At 48.9% G+C, this 8,038-nt stretch overlaps 1 non-coding gene across 1 annotated transcript; it reads left to right on the top strand.

Moving 5' to 3' along the window:
* The first annotated feature begins 4,353 nt into the window (after nt 1-4,353).
* trnan-guu (transfer RNA asparagine (anticodon GUU)) lies at nt 4,354-4,427 on the top strand. The gene has a single exon. It is a non-coding gene; the product is annotated as a tRNA-Asn (tRNA).
* The last annotated feature ends 3,611 nt before the right edge of the window (nt 4,428-8,038 follow it).

Raw genomic sequence — 8,038 nt, 5'->3', positions numbered from 1 at the left:
TTGATGTCAGTGAGGGAGGCAACACAAAGCATTGCTACTGAGAAAATCAAGGCACTCAAATAATTCACTGGCTACAGTGGATGGGATGCACTGGCAGCGACTGACAGCAGCTACCATGGTATTCCCAGAACCACCGAGACATTCCCTCCCCACCCCATCTGCCCTGGGACACTGCGTGGGGGTTTAGTGCTCCCTTACTGCTCTCCTTAGCGTGGATAGAGGATTGGTTGTCAAATAGGAGGCAGAGAGTGGGGGTCAATGGGTGCTATTCGGATTGGCGGTTGGTGACTAGTGGAGTGCCCCAGGGGTCGGTGCTGGGGCCTCAGCTATTTACCATTTATATAGATGATCTGGAGGAGAGAACCGAGTGTATGGTGTCGAAATTTGCTGATGACACCAAGATTGGGGGAACGGCAAATTGTGCGGAGGGTGTGGAGAGTCTGCAGAAGGATCTAGATAGGCTGGGCGAATGGGCCAGGAAATGGCAAATGGAATTTAATGTTGGCAAGTGCGAGGTGGTCCACTTTGGTAGGAATAATGGTAGGAAGGACTATTACTTACGTGGCGAAAAACTGCAGCAGGCGACGGTGCAGAGGGACCTCAGGGTCCTTATGCATGAGTCGCAAAAACCCAGCCTGCAGGTACAGCAGGTGGTCAGGAAGGCGAATGGGATGCTGGCCTTCATAGCGAGGGGGATTGAATATAAAAGTAGGGAGGTCTTGCTGCAGCTGTATAGGGCATTGGTGAGGCCGCAGCTGGAGTACTGTGTGCAGTTTTGGGTGCCGCACCTGCGCAAAGATATTTTGGCCTTGGAGGGAGTGCAGAGGAGGTTTACTAGGCTGATACCGGAGTTGAGGGGGTTGAGCTATGAGGAGAGGCTGAATAAACTAGGCTTGTACTCGTTAGAGTTTAGAAGAATGAGGGGAGATCTCATTGAGACGTATAAGATGATGAATGGGATGGATAGGATAGAGGTGGAGAGACTCTTCCCGCTCAAAAAAGACAGTAGGACTAGGGGGCACAGCCTCAAGATAAAGGGGGGGCGGTTTAGAACGGAGTTGAGGAGGAACTTCTTCACTCAAAGGGTGGTGAATCTCTGGAATTCTCTGCCCGTTGAAGTGGTGGAGGCTGCCTCGCTAAATATTTTTAAGACGCGGGTTGATGGGTTTTTGATAGGCAAGGGGATTAAGGGTTATGGGGAGAGGGCGGGAATGTGGAACTGAGCCACTTCAGATCAGCCATGATCTTGTTGAGTGGCGGGGCAGGCTCGAAGGGCTAGATGGCCTACTCCTGCTCCTATTTCTTATGTCCTTATGTTCTTATGTTCTTATCCATCACCCCAACGTAGGCCCAGGTACCAGGGTGCATGTGGAGCTCAGACAAAAGTCAGACCAGATTACACCAGGGTATCATAAATAATTGCGTACAGTGAGTCATCATCACCCTTCTGTCTGCCAAAGAAACTCGCTAACACATCATATCCAGGCCCACAGCTCTGGTGTTACAATGTTACAGGAGATTGTAGGACTCCAGGGGGATTTGGGGGATGGTGGGGTTGGCGTCGTAGGGGGAATAGGAACACACGTAGTAACCAAAGCACATGTGATCACTGTCCAGCAAAGGCAGCATACGTGTCCTTTGCTGCCACCGGTCCTCCAGCACCTCAGTGACATTGCTCGTTATCATTGTCCTCCCTCTCCTCCTCCTCTTCCTCCTGGGTGGCTTCTCCCCAGCGATGCCCAGTTGGTCAGCCTCCACGTCCTCCTCCTCCAAAAGGTTTCCTCACTGCTGTGCCAGGTTGTTTAGAGCACAGCACTCAACCATAATGCTGGAAGAAATCAGGGGCTATATTGGAGGGTCCCGCCAGAGTGGTCCAGGCACATGAACCATGCTGTGAGGAGCCTTATTCAGTGCTCCACTATTGAATAGGTGGCAACATGGGCCTCACTATACCGAGTCTCCGCATCCATCACAGGTCTCCGCACAGGCATCATCAGCCAGGTCCAAAGCAGGTACCCCATGTCCTCCACAAGCCATCCCTGTAGCTTTAGGGTGAAGGGAAGGAGATTCAGAGGGGATTTGAGAAAAATTTGAGACTGGAAACTTTCAACCTTTAAAAGCTACTTGGATGAACACTTGAAATATCATAACATTTAAGGATATGGGACAAGTGCAGGAAAATGGAGTGAGCAAAACTTTAGTGTTAGTTATTGTTGGTTCAGACTTGATGGGCCAAAGGGCCTTTCCTCTGCTGAATGACTCTATGGGTGGAATTTTAAGTATTCATGGTACTGGCACTGTGGCAGGAAAATGTGTTTGTAAAGTCGGGTGTGATGCCATTAGCGGGAATGGCGTTCTTGGGTTCCTCCTTAAAGACCTCCAGGACATCGGATCTCCTGAATATAAAGCTGTCATGCATGCTGCTGGGGTGTCTGGTGCAGAATGCATGTTGTCACACACCAATTGCACATTTATTGAATGGAAGCCCTTTCTGTTCATGAATCTTCCCGGATTCTCCAAATGTGCAAAGGGCTATAGACTGCACCCACATCGCCTTGAGGGTGCTCCCTGCACATTTGGCATCCACACGATGGCTGTGAATCCTACAGTCCGGGCTTCCTGCTGGGCCTGGTCCAGGTCAAATTTAATATACAGGCCAGCCAGCGCTCACAGGGCATCCATGATCTCCTTAATACACTTGTGGACAGATGGTTGGGAAGTGCCACAAAGGTCTCCACTGGTGGTCTGGAAGGATCTGGTAGCATAAAAGTTGAAGGTTGTTGTCACTAGCACAGTGGATGCCCCTCCATGCCCTGAGGTGCCATGACCAACAAATGACACTGATGTCACATGGTCCCTTTTTCAGAGCAGGAACCGTCGACGTCCAATAGTTGCTCAAAGGACATTCACGTGAGGAACTGCTGAGGTCTCCTCCTACCCCAGAGGCAAATGACCTGCCTCTGCCAGCCGTCTCCCCCTACTCCTGTGAGTGGTAAGATCTGGGCCTCCTCTGCCTGCAGTTCATCCTCCTGCTCCTCCTCCTCAACTCCAGCAGCAACCAAAAGAACAGCAAAACCAATTGGTTGCATTGCAAAAGTTATCTTGTCAATCTGAAGAGGCGGCAGAGGGCAAGTTTTGAGGATGGGAGAGACAGAGGGAGAGGTTAAAGAACTCTGCTTGCCTCCAGCTCAGCAATACACACTCCCCATACACTCTACAGCCTCTCAACAACACACATTGCCCATACCTCCCCCCACAGCCCATCAGCAACACACACTTCCTGGAATCCACCACCACCCCCCCCTGCAGACCCCCCAGCAATACACACTTCCCATACTTCTCCACAGATCCCAGAACGGTGACATAGCCTCCCCGATCGCCACACAACTCACAAACACACCCAGAACCCATGCAGTAGTGGCCACAGACAGTGCTGCTTGACAACTCTGAAGCTGCAGCACTACCACCTCAGAGAGTTTCCAGCCCATCCCCCACCCGCAACAGTGCTTGCTGGCTGCCTGTACTGGGACCCGAGGTCAGCGCTCTGACCCGGGTCCATCCTGAGGGACAGAAGTCAGACCCTTGAACAATGGCAACCCCTCTCACACCCACAGACCCCCTGACTCGTAACGCAACATGGCTGTCATGAAACAACCCCCCCTCCCCATCAGCAGCATGGAGCAGTGTGAAAGCAGAGACTTACCTCCTCACTCACCCTTTCTGTTCAAGCACCTGAATGTGGCTTTTATAGTTGAGGTACTTTCCTTGCCAATCTGGCTGCAGTGAACTAGCAGGTTAAGGCAGGTGAGCTGGTACTATTGAGAGTGATGCTCGCTAATTACATTCTGATGAATGCAAAAAAAATGCCAATTGATAGTTTGCCCATTTTAGGCAGGGTCTTGATCTTTTTTCTTGGTAAAATGGGAATGGGCACAAAAACGAACGTCATTCCCGCTAATGGCATCACACCCGACTTTACAAACACATTTTCCTGCCACAGTGCCAGTACCATGAATACTTAAAATTCCACCCATAGAGTCATTCAGCAGAGGAAAGGCCCTTTGGCCCATCAAGTCTGAACCAACAATAACTAACACTAAAGTTTTGCTCACTCCATTTTCCTGCACTTGTCCCATATCCTTAAATGTTATGACATTTCAAGTGTTCATCCAAATAGCTTTTAAAGATTGAAAGTTTCCAGTCTCAAATTTTTCTCAAATCCCCTCTGAATCTCCTGCCCTTCACCCTAAAACTACGCCCCCTCGTGACTGACCTCTCAACCAAAAGGAACAGCTGCTCCCTACTCACCCTATCCGTACCTCTCAGTCTTATACACCTCAATCATGATGTGTAGTCTCTGTAGCACAATTGGTTCGTGCGTTTGGCTGTTAACCAAAAGGGTGGTGGTTTGATCCCACCCAGGGACGAAATGCAATTGTCTTTTTTGGGCATGGTGGCGCAGTGATTAGCAGTGCTGTCTCAACAGTGCCAGGGACCTGGGTTTGATTCCCAGCTTAGGTCACTGTCTGTGTGGAGTTTACACGTTCTCCCGTGGGTTTCCTCCGGGTGCTCTGGTTTCATCCCACAGTCCAAAGATGTGCGGGTTAGGTGGATTGGCTATGCGAAATTGTCCCTTAGTGTCAGGCAGACTAGGTAAGGTAAATGATGAAGTTGTGAGGATAGGGCCTCGGTGGGATTATGGTCGGTGCAGACCCAATGGGCTGAATGGCTTCCTTCTGCACTGTAGGATTCTATGATTCTATGTCCCACTCCATCCCCCACCCCTGCCTCCACAGACTTCTCTGCTCTAGAGAAAACAATTCAAACCTATCCAATCTCTCTTGAAAGCTCAAATGCTCTATCCTTAGCAACATTCTAGTGAATCTTTTCTGTATCCTCTCTAGTGCAACCACATCCTTCCTATGGTGAGATGACCAAAACTGCACACAGTTCTTCAGCTGCCTAACCAACAATCTGTACAACTCCAACATTTTCACCTTGCTCTTGTACTCTATGCTATGACCGATAAAAGCAAGTTTTCCATATGCCTTATCCTATTCATGTGCTCTGCTGACTTTACCCATCTCTTCAAAGCTCCCATTGACCAGAACTTAATTGGACCAGCCATAAAATTATTCAAAGACTAGGAGTTCTGTGGTAAGTAACTCACGTTCTGACTCTTCAAAGCCTGTCCACCATCTACAAGGCACAAGTCAGGAGTGTGATGGAATATTCTCTACTTACCTAGATTAGTGCAGCTCCAATGACACTCAAGAAGTTCAACACCATTTAGGACAAAGGAACCTATTGATTGGCATCTAATCCACCACATTAAACGTTCACTCCCTCCACCACTGACACGCATCGGCAGCAGTGTGTACCATCTACAAGATGGACAATTCATCAGGGTCCTTTGACAATACCTTTCAAACCATGACCTCTATCACCTAGAATGACAAGGCAAACAGATGCAAGTTCCCGTCCAAGCTACACACCATCCTGGCGTGGAAGTATGTTTCCATTTCGTCACTGTAGCACCATCAAACATAGAGACTCCTTTTTAACAGGACTGTGGGGTGTACCTACAACGGATGGATTACAACAGCTCAAGAAGGCAGCTCATCACCGTCTTATGGGAAATCAGGGATGGACTAAATGCTGATCCTGCTAGCGATGCTCATTGCCCATGAACAGATATATGAAAAAGGGATTTCCCGAGTAATGTTAGGCCTAATGCAGTGGCACTTGTCTCCTGCGAATGATGCTGTCTCCATCATGTCCTTGGCAATCCTAGTGCTTGGCCTTCAACAATGCTGTAAGGCCTGCAGGCTGCCTGACAGTAAGCCAAGCACGACTCTTCTGCAGCCTCCTGAACTCATTCACCATCACTAATTGAACAAATTAATTGAGTGCCTCATTTTGGTGAAAGGCACTCTGTTTTACTGAGTGAGGTCTGGACCTGGAAATCATCCAGCTCTGCTTTCCTCCTGCGAAATTCAAGTCATTGTCTACCACAACCTGAACACAGCTTGATGGGAAGCAGTTCAAGGCCCCAGTCACCTTTCTAACCAATCCCATTTCAGTATGCTGTGAGGCTGCAGATCTGCCTGTAATTATAGGTGGATTTCGGTGAAAATTTCTTCAGTGAAGTGGAGATGTCACATACCCTAATGCTCACTGAGGCTGGGTAGGAGAATCACTCTCTGGATATTGCCTCCAGCTGAGAACCCATCTCCCTCCTCCCATTTCAGTTTTTCTTCCTCTCAGTCATTTCTATTCATTCTCCCTATCTTCCTGCAAACCAAGAAACAACTAGCTTACAGGATGTGCCTGGGACCCAGCAATCTGAACAGAAACTTCAAAGTTAGAATTTAATTTGATTTGATTTTCACATATATTGGGGTACAGTGAAAAGGGTTGTTTCTTGTGCTACGCAGACAAAACATACCATCTGTAGGGGAGAAGGAGAAGAGAGAGCGCAGAATGTAGGGGGCTGATTGCACCAGACCAGGAGACTCAAGCAGAGGCCATATAGCAGGCTTCCTGTTGGGCGACATGGCCTCCACAAGACTCCAGCTGCCAGGTTTCTGGCGTCCTCAGTTCAGCCCCAGAAATCAGCAAGGTGCTGTATAAATTATGTAGATGAGGATGTAAATTTAATTAGCGGGCCCATGACTGAAGCCTTCGGAGTTGGGGTAAGGGTTGGCCTTCTGGGACAGGGGTGTGGGGTGGGGAGGAGGGTTCTGGGCTGCTGGGGGGGTTGGGGGTTGCCTGGACACATCCAGGGGGCCAGCGATCGGGGCATGGGGGAAGCGGGGGTTCGGACTAGTGCTTATGCACTGATCTCCGCTGTGACAGATCAGCACATGCACCCAGCACTATTCTGCTGGCCTCTCCAGCGGGAATAGGTCCCGGCCCCTGATTTTGAATGAATTTCGTGCTAGTGCGTTCTGCAATGCACAGAGTGTGGGAGATTCATTCTGAAAATCCTGCTGAAAAATTAGCAGGATTTACTCCAGTTTTTATGCAAATTTGACACATTTGGGAGAATCCCACCTATAGTGTTACAGTCATAGCTAGGGTGTAGAAAAAGATCAACTTAATGCAATATAGGTCCATGGTAGTCTGATGGCAGCAGGGAAGGAGCTCAGACCTCAGACTTTTGTATCATTTTCCTGATGGAAGAAGGTGGAAGAGAGTATGTCCAGAGTGCATGAGGTCCTTGATTATGCTGGCTGCTTTTCCCATTTCCACTCGATCACTGTTGATGTAGACAGGGGCATCTTCTCCACTGCACTTCCCGAAGTCGATGACAATCTCCTTCATTTTACTGACATTGAGCGAAAGATTATTCTCGTCACACCAGTTCACCAGATTCTCTATCTCTTTCCTGTGCTCCATCACATCATTGTTTGAGATCCAACCCATGACAGTGGTGTCATCAGCAAACTTGAAAATCAAGTTGCAGAGGAATTTTGCCACATAGTCATAGGTTCATATGGATTATGGTAAGGGGCTGAGGAAACATCCTTGCGGAGTACCGGTGTTAAGGATAATTGTGGAGGGGGTGTTGTTGCCTATCCTTACTGATTGGGCTGGCACGTTGCCACAGTGGTTAGCATTGCTGCCTCACAGTGCCAGGGACCCTGGTTCACTTCCAGTCTCGGGTCATTGTCTATGCGGACATTCCGTGCATCAATGTGGATTTCCTCCAGATGCTCTGGTTTTCTCTCACACTCCAAAGACTGTGCAGGTTAGGTTAATTGGCCATGCTCAATGGCCCCTTAGTGTCAGAGGATTAGCAGGGTAAACCCGTGGGGTTAAGAGGAAAGAGCCTGGGTGGGATTGTTGTCAGTGCAGGCTTAATGGGCCAAACGGCCTCTTTCTCTCTCTAGGGATTCTATTCTATGATTCTATGATTGCGGTTTATGGGTTAGGATGTCTAGGATCCAATCATAGAGTTGGAATGTCTACGATCCAATTGCAGACAGAGGAGCGGCCTCCATCTGAGGCCTTAGGCCACAGAGTTTATAGATGA

Source organism: Carcharhinus amblyrhynchos, unplaced genomic scaffold (genome assembly GCF_965287045.1).
Source record: "Carcharhinus amblyrhynchos unplaced genomic scaffold, sCarAmb.v2.hapA scaffold_50, whole genome shotgun sequence".
Classification (NCBI taxonomy): domain Eukaryota; kingdom Metazoa; phylum Chordata; class Chondrichthyes; order Carcharhiniformes; family Carcharhinidae; genus Carcharhinus; species Carcharhinus amblyrhynchos.
This window is presented reverse-complemented; position numbering and strand designations above follow the sequence as displayed.